The following is an 11,243-nucleotide window of genomic DNA, read 5'->3' as shown; positions in this document are numbered from 1 at the left end:
AATGAATATTGTCGTTAACCCAAGGTTTCAAGGAATACGGTGCAAACATGGGTATGTAGAGTCAAGTAACAGAGCAGCCATGATCTAATTGAACAAGCGTGAGGAGATAAATGGCCTTATCTTGTTCCTATTTCCTTTGTTGTCAACATTTGTCAAGTACAGAGTGTCCTATTGAGGTAAGAAAAGGAGAAGGCAAAATTCTCTTTTATTTACCCACCTTTTTAAAAATGTGTAGCTGATCACAAAATTTCAATGTCTTATGTTTAACCTATTGTCAGCAAAAAGATGATTTCAACTTACATCCTGTGGATCGTGGTATGTGTTGTAGGCATCATGGTATGTTGTCGTCCAACGATCGAAATTTGGTCTGCCATACACATCCAGTGGAACCAACTTCTGTGATCCAGTTGATGTTGGAATACAGCATAAATTGGATTGAGTATTCATATATGCCTGAGAATGATTTGCTTGTTCAGTAGGTCTACCATATTGTTCCCTGTAATGTTTATTAAACAACCAGATTTTATCGCATTATATTTTGTAGTTTCTTATTCCATTCAGTGTAGGTTTTCCCTTTTAAACTGTGTAACCTTTCAGAAATGTTTTCTTATGTATCTTTTACATAATTTCAAAGTGTTTTTAATGTTGATTTAATGAAATTCAAAGCACTGGGGAAGATCTCCTACTAGAATCCAAACTAGAATTTACAATATGTTATAAAAACAAAAATTGCTGGAGAAAATCAGCAGGTCTGGCAGCATCCGTGGAGAGAAAGCAGAGTTGACAGTTCACATTCAGTGACCATTCTTCAGTTTCTCCAGCAATTTCTGTTTTTGTTTCAGATTTCCAGCTTCCACAGTTCTTTGTTTTATTTTACAATATTTAACCTGGAGATCAATCATTTAACTTCCAATGTAAGCCTATAGATTCTGGTCCTGCTTCAGTATGATTTTACATACTTGATTTTGTTTTTAAAAGCTACTATTAACACAACCAATACTCTTCCTCTTCTAGCCATTGAGATTGTTAAAGAAAAGCACTAGTTGATAGGAGAGTGGGGCAGCTAGTCATACAGCCATAGAGACATAGAGCTGTACAGCATGGAAACAGAGCCTTCGGTCCAACTTGTCCATGCCAACCAGAAATCCTAAATTATTCTAGTGCCATTTGCCAGAATTTGGCCAACATCCTCTTAAACCCTTCCTATTCATCCAGATGCCTTTTAAATGTTGTTATTGTACCAGCCTCCACCACTTCCTCTGTCAGCTCATTCCATACATACACCACCCTCTGCGTGAAAACGTTGCCCCTTAGGTCCCTTTTAAATCTTTCCCGTCTCACCTTAAACCTATGCCCTCTAGTTTTGGACTTCCCCAACCCAGGGAAAAGACCTTGGCTATTCACACTCTCCATTCCCCCTCATGATTCTATAAAACTCTGTAAGGTCATCCCTGAGTCCAGGGAAGATAGCCCCAGCCTATTCAGCCTCTCCCTATAGCTCAAACCTTCCTGGCAACATCCTTGTAAATCTTTTATGAACTTTCTCCAGTTTCACTTCATCCTTCTTATAGCAGGGAGACCAGAACTGCATGCAGTATTCCAAAAGTGGCCTTACCACTGTCCTGTACAGTCACAACATGTCCTCCCAACTCCTATACTCAATGCACTGAACAATAAAGGCAAGCATACCAAACACTTGTTCACTATCCTGTCTACCTGGGACTCCACTTTCAAAGAACTCCAAGGTCTCTTTGTTCAGCAACACTCCCCAGGACCTTACCATTAAGTGTATAAGTCCTGCACTGATTTGCCTTTCCAAACCTATTTCCCAGAAGCACTGCGTTTTGGAAGTCAGAGAAATAGACGCTTGGTAGGTGGAAGAAAATTGAGTTTGGACAGGAGCATAGAGTGTCTAATTTTGTCATTCATTTCCACCACGGTCATGCCAAATATACCTCCAATTCAAATCTCAGTAAAAGGTGATCAATTGCATCCATTTTTCATTACTGTGCTATCCATCTTATACCTACCTGAAAAGAGATCATAAAATCATTTTATGAGCCTACACCTCTTATGAACTTCCTCAAGGTTACCAAAACTTTTCCAACATTTGCACTTTAAAGGCTTAAAGACCATCCATCCAAGTTCCTGAAGTGAAAGGAGCCTCAAGCTATTCTAATACCTGTTTATCATTTTCAAAATTCAAATGCAATCAAACATGTTTTTGCGTACTTTACACAATGCAGTTTTTTTTTGAAAACTTGGAAATCTATCAAAATAATATAAAATACTCACCCAGGAGGGCACATATTTGCAATAGGATGCCTGCAAAATTCCATATCGTCCATTTTAACATAAACAGGCTAGGAAAATGACAAAGCTAGGTTTTAATGAAGATGTTATATGAAGCACAGTTTCTGTATCGACCACAACTATCAATTGTGTTCTCAATTTCTAAATATCAACTTTTGTTATATCGCATCCAAATGATTCATCACAGGTGATGAAATGGTGAGATTGCAACATTGCAGTTCAATTCTAAATTGGGCTGGGCATAAAAAGAGCTAATTCCAACAAATTTCTCCTCTGCTGTTCTTGGACATGACCTATTAAGCTTTCCTTCTCCCCTCTGAAATCTTTCTGCACAATCCTCTGTATTAGCTTTCATCCATAAGGATAGATTCTATAGAAAATCATAAGACAATGAATGAATAAACCTTGCTTCCCAGACTAATAATTCACGGTATATTAATGTTAGTGCAATTAAAGATGCTTACTTCAGCTGATCTCACCAAATAAAAACTCATCAACTATAAAGGCGAAATATTGAGGATGCTGGAAATCTGAAATAAAAACAAGTAGTGCTGGAGAAGCTCAACAGGTATGGCAGCATCTGTGAAGAGAAGTGAAACTGGACTTGAAACATTAACTCTGTTTCTCTTTCCACCGATGCTGTCAGAACTGTTGACAATTAATCTGTGTTCTATAATATCTTGAGGATTGTAGCTATTCATCAGTGTTTATAGTGGTTTGTTATTAGCTGATCATCACAAATTCATACAACTCATATGGGAAGATATGGGTGCAGAGATAGAAAGAGAAAATGCATATTGAACAAGTTACACCTGACATTTGTCAAGTGAATGAAGTTTTACCACAGAAGTCCCCCTAAGTTGTTTCTTTTCTCTTCATAAAGTCCTCACATTAAGTTTACTATTTTGTACCTGGAATTTAGTGCATTGAATTAACAAAATATTAAATTAAGACAGAATACAAAAATACTAAAGACACATGGGCCACAAAGTTTCACCTATTTTCATCCAAGAGTCATGATGTTCTGGTCATTAACTTAATTTAACATTGCATTTAATATTGAGCCCTGACATGATTGGAGTACTTGTGAATTCAACTTTAATGCATGAAAGAATGAAATATCATACCTCAACTGATTAATCCAATTTTTGACCTGTTGGAGGATAACCCTCAATAAATGATCAAATATAGTTTAGCTTGATTGAAGTGATACAATAATCCCATTGTGATGTCAGACAGACTGGCATAAATTAAAATTAATGGTAGGAGGAGGGAGATGTATTTTTATTTTCTTACATAAGCTGTGAGTAGATAGAGATAGTGGTGTAGTGATAATGTCATTTGACTAGTAATCCAAAAGCCCAGGTTAATGTTCTGGGGATAGGGATTCAAATCTCACCATGGTGGCTAGTGAAATTTAAATTCAATTAATAAATCTGGAATATGAAGTTAGCTTTGGTGATGGTGACCATGACAACTTCCATTTTTTGTTGCAAAAACCCATCTAGTTGACTCAGATTCTTTAGGGAAGGAAATCTGGTGTCCTTTCTTGGTCTGGCCTGTTTGTAACTCAACTACAACGTAGTTGGTTCTTGACAGCCCTCTGAAATGCTGCAGTAAGCCAATCAATTCAAGGGCATTTAGGATGGGCTTTGTCAGTTATGCCAACAACTTACTAAAGAAAAATGCTATTATTATGGCCAAGATTCAATGTTCTGTGTCCTCAGGGTAAAGCTTTTTCAGGATGTGAAGAGTCATTTCAGACTCAAAATGTTAACTCTGTTTCTTCTCTTCACAGATGATGCCAGACCTGTCAAGTTTCTCCAGCATTCACTGTGTTTAGTTCACCCAATTATTTGCCCTTTTTGCCATGCTCCTTGTCACCTCCATGAATGGAATAACCACACCATCTTTATGAAATGCATACTTTTAGGAAAAGAAAATAAACAAAATGACCATTTCAGAATGAAGTCAGATGCAGGATATACAACACTGTGATTTGTATTGTTGTGTATTTGAAACTAATGTCATTTAAATTGTACAGTGTGATCTCTTTAAAAATACTTTCAATAATGAAAAGAATTGCCTTCCTTTAGATGTTCCTGTCATTGCAGGGTTATTCTGTAATTAGTCATTACAGAACAAGTTTAAAACTACTAATGATTCATTTAATCACAGGTTAGAAATACATTGAAGTTACAGCACTGAAACAGATTATTTGACTCAAGTATAAGATTTAGGGGTTCACTTGAACTTTAATTGTAGGACTTAAGTCAATTATAATGATAGACTGAGTTTAGAGAAGGCCAATCTAACAGTTTACAAGTCCTGAATATTTACAAGATCCATTCTAGGTACAAGTATGTTTTCACAAGTTCTGCAGATTTATGATTATCATAACAAATGCAAAAGAAACAAAACTTTATAAAAGTAGTGGTTCTCAATTAATTCTCTTCAGGTTACAGTTTATGACATTAGTTGACTAAGCACAGATCTCCTTTTGTTCTGTTGACTAAGTTCTTCTTTTGTCTTTGGTCTTCTTCTGTATGCATTGAACCCTTGAGAATCACAATGTGTTAATCCTTGCTAGCTACTGGCCCCCATGGTATATGATCAGAGTTTCCTGAACTCAAATTGACTTATCAATATGTGAACAGCTCTTGGTCAATTCTGGATTGGCTACGTAGTGTCCTGATTTATTTCTTTAACAATAATGATCATCATAATTATTCCATTCCTTACTGTCTTCAGACTCATTATTTGACATGCCAATCACCTTTTAAGATTATTCCTTTTTTAATGGTTTTCTCTCTTATCGACCAACTCCATCGATCTTTACCAAGGTAGTATGGCATAAATAAACAAGGTGTCTGCTCTGACTATGTAGTTTCAACCTCTAGTGATCTAATATAATCTTAAACGTCCAATCTGATATATTGAATGTTCTCCAAAACCTATCGATATCCTATTGATTCAATGAACCACATGTGACTACACAACAACTGCCAATGTCTACATTAAAGCACAAAATAAAAATTCAAAACTAATACACATAGATCTGTTACATACTTTAAGTTATAAAACTAAACCAATTTAAAACATAGCTATGTGTTTGAGAAGAAGAATCCTTCTTCCTCAAAGCATTCTCACAATTTACATTAGCTTGAGCCATAAGAACAACCATTAAAACCATGATCTTACTTCTGACCTAGGTCATATGGTTTTCTTCATTGCAGAAATCATTTAAAACAGAATATAATTTAGTTTCACGCTTTCTTAATATATTGAAAATTCTTAAGCATTGAAAAAACACATGACCATATTTATGTTAACCTTTGCGTAAAAATATAATCTCAATCACATTTACTCGCCCTGTTCTCATGTTCCTTACCTCCAATTCTGTTGTTCATCTGCCTAATCTGATTTTGAAAGTTGGCAGCTTTTGCCTCACCTACTAATCCTAAAATTAAATTCCGCTACTTGAACTCTCTAGTTAAAGAAGTTTCTTTCGTTCTCTGTTCTAAATCTTGTACATTTAATCTTGTATGTATTGCTTCTTATTATATACTATTCGACTAAGTACTGTTAACAGAGCTGCTTTAAAGCATTAGTTTGTATTCAAATTTCTGCATATTAGCTAACATCCTGGGGAATGTGTGTTATTTTTATCTTGATTGCCTCAAAATTGTTACAAAAATAGGAAAAATGGGCAATCAATTTTCAACTTCTATTATTTGATTTTTAATACTTGAGACACTTCATAGATGAAAATGCATTTTTAAAGAGCATGAAATATTGATTTAAGAAGGTTCCACTGATCACTTGATGACAGGGTGAGCCAGTTTGATGAAACCATCAATTAACAAGACCCAGTCTGAACAGAAGTTGACATGTCATCAAAATGACTAAACCAAATGTATCTCTTATTGGATTTACATCTTTCTTGAAGTTGCAGATATTGGGGTGAAAGTCAGTGGGATTCATGACAGCTTGTCCAGTATCAGAAGCCAGACATGGAATTTCATAAAAGAACTGTATTTCAGGCCATTGCTTTGGGGAGAGAAGGATGAGTGATTCATAACAACAGAACTGAAAGGCTTACTCGCTTTCTCACCATTTCTTTTAGACTCTTGGTAGCAAAGCAAACACTGGAGCAAAACAGAGAGACATTTGTTATCCAAGAACTCAAATATATCTACAACTGTCACTAATTTGAAGAATACAAATCAATAATTAAATAACTGTGGTCTCAGGTTAAAACCTAACAGCTCAAGGACACTTAGCACTTTTTAAGCTATATATTCTTGATCTTCCTTTTGATACCAAATGCTCCCAGCACAGAAATTATGATAAAACATTAGCTAGGCCATAGTTTGAGTACTGATTACAGTTGACAAATCTGCATTACAAGAAGGATGCGCTCTCACAAGAAAGGATGGGGAGGAGATTTATGAAGATCCATAAGTTGAGAATCTTAGCTATAAGGAAAGTTTAGAAAGACTTCTTTTTCTCTACTACAGAGATGGTGAAGGGAAGATTTAATTGAGGTGTATAAAATTATGAGGCTCCTAAATAGATTGGATTTATAATTTCCTTTAGCAGAGAAATCAATAATGACAGACATAGAATGATTGAGGTTTATAGGGACATTATTGAGCCATTTGTACACCTTGCAGTGGTGGGGATCTGTCTGAAAGGGTGCTAGAGACAGAAGAACTCAGGCAGGGAGTTAATTAGATTCCTGTTTAGATTTCAAAAATGCTGTGACCAAGCAAGACAATCAATGGAGGAGAGCCGATTCCTCCTCTTCACCCGGTTGTACACAGTGGAAAAGAGTTATCTAGCCAGTTCCCACTTGCCAGCCCTTGATCCTTAGGCCTTTAGGTTATGGCTTCAAGTACACACCCAAGGGATTTTTAAATGTCATCAACATTTAATGTTCAGACAGGCAGCTGCCTCTCAATGCTTAAGAATGATCTCGGGTTAGTTGCTGCTCTTTGTGCCACCTAGACGTGATGTTCAGAGGATACTCTGTCATTTTTAACAGGGAGCAAAGTTGGTCACTGTATCATGTGATCCTATAACAAAGTCATCTCCCCATTAAAGTAATGTCAATTCAAATAGTAGCCTATGCCCCCGTCTCTCACCTGTGGATTTTAAGCTTTTATACCTTCAATTAAAGGTCAAAAATCACACCTGACGAAGAGGCTATGCTCCGAAAGCTTGTGTTTTCAAATAAACCTGATGGACTATAACCTGGTGTCATGTGATTTCTGATCTTGTCCATCCCAGTCCAACACCTTAAATTTAAGGTTTGGATTTCCTGATGGCCAGATAGTCATTTCTGCAGCATAGGAGGATGTTGCATGTGGAACCTTGAGGAAACCCTGGTGTAGCTGACTCTAAAAGAATTGCCCAAGAAACTGAAGATTCCAATAGGTAATTCCCTGGCACCTCGAACCCGTTGAAAAGCATCCATTTCATTTGGATACCACAGGGGTTCAGCTGCAGTTAACAGTTAGCTAGGAAAAGTTAGAAGATTAAAAATCTAGTCTAACTCCTGGGTAACTACTAAATTACACCCACCCCTAACGTACCATTCACCATCCCACTACACTTCTCCTACACCCTTTATACCCACCGACCCTGATCAAAAATCCCACCGTAACGCTAGACCTGTGACATGAATTGACACCCACCTCGCCAGCTACTGGAATCGACACATTTGTAGCAGACACTGGACCTAATGTACCTCGCCTTCCCTCCAGATCTGATGTCCCAGAGAATATTCCCTCCCAGTTGTCTGGCTGCACTTGCAGGCAGCCGTTCCAAGAGTCTATGCACAATCCACTTCTACAAGTCACTGCCACACACGAACCTCAGAGGTCTGCACATAAGAAGAAAAAAAAAGATTGGGAATGCTGATCCCAAGCCCCGCCACCAAAGTTCCCTCTGAGCTGCATAGCTACACACACGGATCCACGGACACGGACACACACACACAGCTGCTCCCAAGGATCCAAGCATGGCAATTGGCAAGCCTGCCACCACACACAGTAGCACTTTTCCTACATGCTGCCAGGTCTGATACACCTCACCTGCCCCAACATAGCATAGATATTCCTTCACTTACTTGGCACCGTACCCATCTTGCTCCCTAGCACCTAATCCAACTGGTTCCTGATCCATTTGACACTCTACTGACCTAGTACCTTGCAAACCTGGTTTCTGGCACGGTACCACCCTACTTGACTGCGACGCTACAACCCTGAAACACTGGCACCCAACACACTTGGCACCCCACTCACTTGACGCTCTATCCACCCAATACCTGAGCCCACTTTTCTTACATTGTTAAACTTTCACAGGAACTGTCAAAATAGTGGACATTTAAATCACAATTACTGTTGTGATAAAGGGGGTATGGTTTGACTTCCTCACCACAAGTGACTTGTCAGATTTTAGATATGCTCCAGATTTATGAAGGTGCTGTGTAAAACTGCAACACTCAATAAGTTTGACACCATAAAGGATAAGGCAGCCCACTTGATCGGCATCACATCCACCACCTTCAGCCTTTCCTTGTTGTCACTGGGTCAAAATCTTTAACTGCCTTCCCACAGCACAGTGGGTATCCCTACACCTCAAGGACTCCAGACTGACTTAATCAACGATGCCCACATACCATGAAAAAACATTAATATATATGGAACATTAGGAATATGAACAATGACCCTTGAGAAAGTTCACTATCAACATTGCTCCAGTCAAAATGAAAACAACCGTTCTCATATACTGTATTCCCTGTCACTGAACCAATTTTGTATCCATGTTGCTACTGTCTGTTTAATTTTGTGAGCTGTAATTTCCCTAACAAATTTGTTGTATGACACTTTATCAAATGCCTTTTGGAAGTTCATGTACACCATTGACCGCATTACCCCCAACAACCTCCTGCTACTTCAGATAAAAGCTCAAGCAAGTTAGTTAAACACAAATTGCCCTAAACAGTTTTGTGCTGGCTTTCTATCTATCTAATCTATGTTTGCCCAAATAATCAATACTTTGTCTAGAATAATCATTTCCCACCACAAAGGTTAAACTGACTCGCCTGCAGTTACTGGGCTTATCTTCTTCACAAGGGTGCAACATTTGCAATTTTCTGTTGATGCTTCCATTGAACTGAACTACTTGATGTTTCCCACTTGTTCTCCCACTCTCACATGGTTACAGATACCACATGTCTCCCAGAACTAAATTCAGCAATGTTCTTCCCGCTGGGCTAGAAACATACAGATTGCAAAGGCGGGTTTTAGTCTATTCTAAAACATGATCCCTACTTTAACGACATATACTACAGTATTGGCAAAATTTAATTATTTAAACACCCATCTATTGTAGATTACTGATCATTAAAACAGCAATGTAATACAAAACTCACTGCTCTAAATAGTAGTGTTGCTAACCCCAGGAGACTAACAGATACATCCTCAATCTCTCAATGGCTATTAAAAGAAATTTCATAGCCATTTAAACTGTGAGATGCCATTCATTGATTCCTAGCAGCCATTTAAATGAACAAGGTGGATAGTTGGTAATCATAGGCAGCACTCCCATACAGGGGAAAACCTGTTTATTTCCTGCTGGCACTTAGCGTGAAGGTGACTGTAAAGTGGGCCTCAGTTTGCAGAGTTGATCCAACAATGGGTCGAGAAACAAGAGGGAGAGAAGTGGAGAACAATTAGCCCATATCAACACAGCCAGGAGGTAAATTCACTGAAAGAGTGAATGATTAATCCAAGCACGGCTGTCTAACTTGCTCAAGCTTGTTTGAAAAATTCATACCCACCAGTACAGCGCCTGGAAAGCTTTAGTGGCTCCCAGCACCACACCCTACTTTAAAAAATCTCCCATGAGTCCAAGACTCGAGATGATCTGCTGCTTCCAGATGTCTTTTTTTTTGCTGCTGAGCTAGGCAAATTGCATTGTAAAGGCCAAAAAACCGAACTTGTAAAGCTTTCCAATAGAGCGTTGATTCAATCATAGATTATTAATGTAACGTGGACAAGCAGTCAAAGAACAAGCAGGTCTGTTATACAGCAGAATTATCAAAAACAGAAATTGCTGGAAAAATGCAGCAGATCAGCAGCATCTGTGGAGTGACAACAGAGTTTCAAGTGCAGTGACCCTTCTTCACAACTAGAAGCAGGTCGAGAAACATAGTATTTACGCTGATTAACGGGTAGAAAGGAGTGAATGGATAGGTGGAGGCAGAGCCCACAGAGAGAAAGAGAAAAAAATGTCAGACAAGGGGATTGTTGATAGTAAACCAGGGGTAGCTAATGGGGACTATGAGTAGTTTAAAATGGGTTGGCTGTAGGAAAACAGCCTACTTCAGGACAGGACCTGCGGTAGTGGCGGGTAGCTAATACACAAGGAAGGAGATGCCTGTGCTCTGAAACTGTTAAACTCAATATTGATTCAGAGATAGTAGGAACTGCAGATGCTGGAGAATCTGAGATAACAAGGTGTAGAGCTGGATGAACACAGCTGGCCAAGCAGCATCATAGGAGCAGGAAGGCTGACGTTTCGGGCCTAGACCCTTCATCAGAAATGGGGGAGGGGAAGGGGGTTCCGAAATAAATAGGGAGAGACGGGGAGGCGGAGAGAAGATGGATAGAGGAGAAGATAGGTGGAGAGGAAACAGACAGGTCAAAGAGGCGGGGATGGAGCCAGTAAAGGTGAGTGTAGGTAGGGAGGAAGGGAGGAGATGGATCAGTCCAGGGAGGACGGACAGGTCAAGGGGGCGGGATGAGATTAGTAGGTAGGAAATGGGGGTGCGGCTTGAGGTGGGAGGAGGGGATAGGTGGGAGGAAGAACAGGTTAGGGAGGCGGGGACGAGCTAGGCTGGTTTTGGGATGCGGTGGGGG

General features: G+C 38.9%; 1 long non-coding RNA gene across 1 annotated transcript; it reads right to left on the bottom strand.

Moving 5' to 3' along the window:
• Positions 1-299: 299 nt before the first annotated feature.
• On the bottom strand, positions 300-8,200 carry LOC125481089. The gene is made up of 3 exons (XR_007261200.1): positions 8,013-8,200; positions 2,296-2,363; positions 300-496 (listed from the first exon to the last, which is right to left on the bottom strand). It is a non-coding gene; the product is annotated as an uncharacterized LOC125481089 (long non-coding RNA).
• Positions 8,201-11,243: the final 3,043 nt, after the last annotated feature.

Source organism: Rhincodon typus, unplaced genomic scaffold (assembly GCF_021869965.1).
Source record: "Rhincodon typus isolate 14 unplaced genomic scaffold, sRhiTyp1.1 hic_rhity00000837, whole genome shotgun sequence".
Classification (NCBI taxonomy): Eukaryota; Metazoa; Chordata; class Chondrichthyes; order Orectolobiformes; family Rhincodontidae; genus Rhincodon; species Rhincodon typus.
This window is presented reverse-complemented; position numbering and strand designations above follow the sequence as displayed.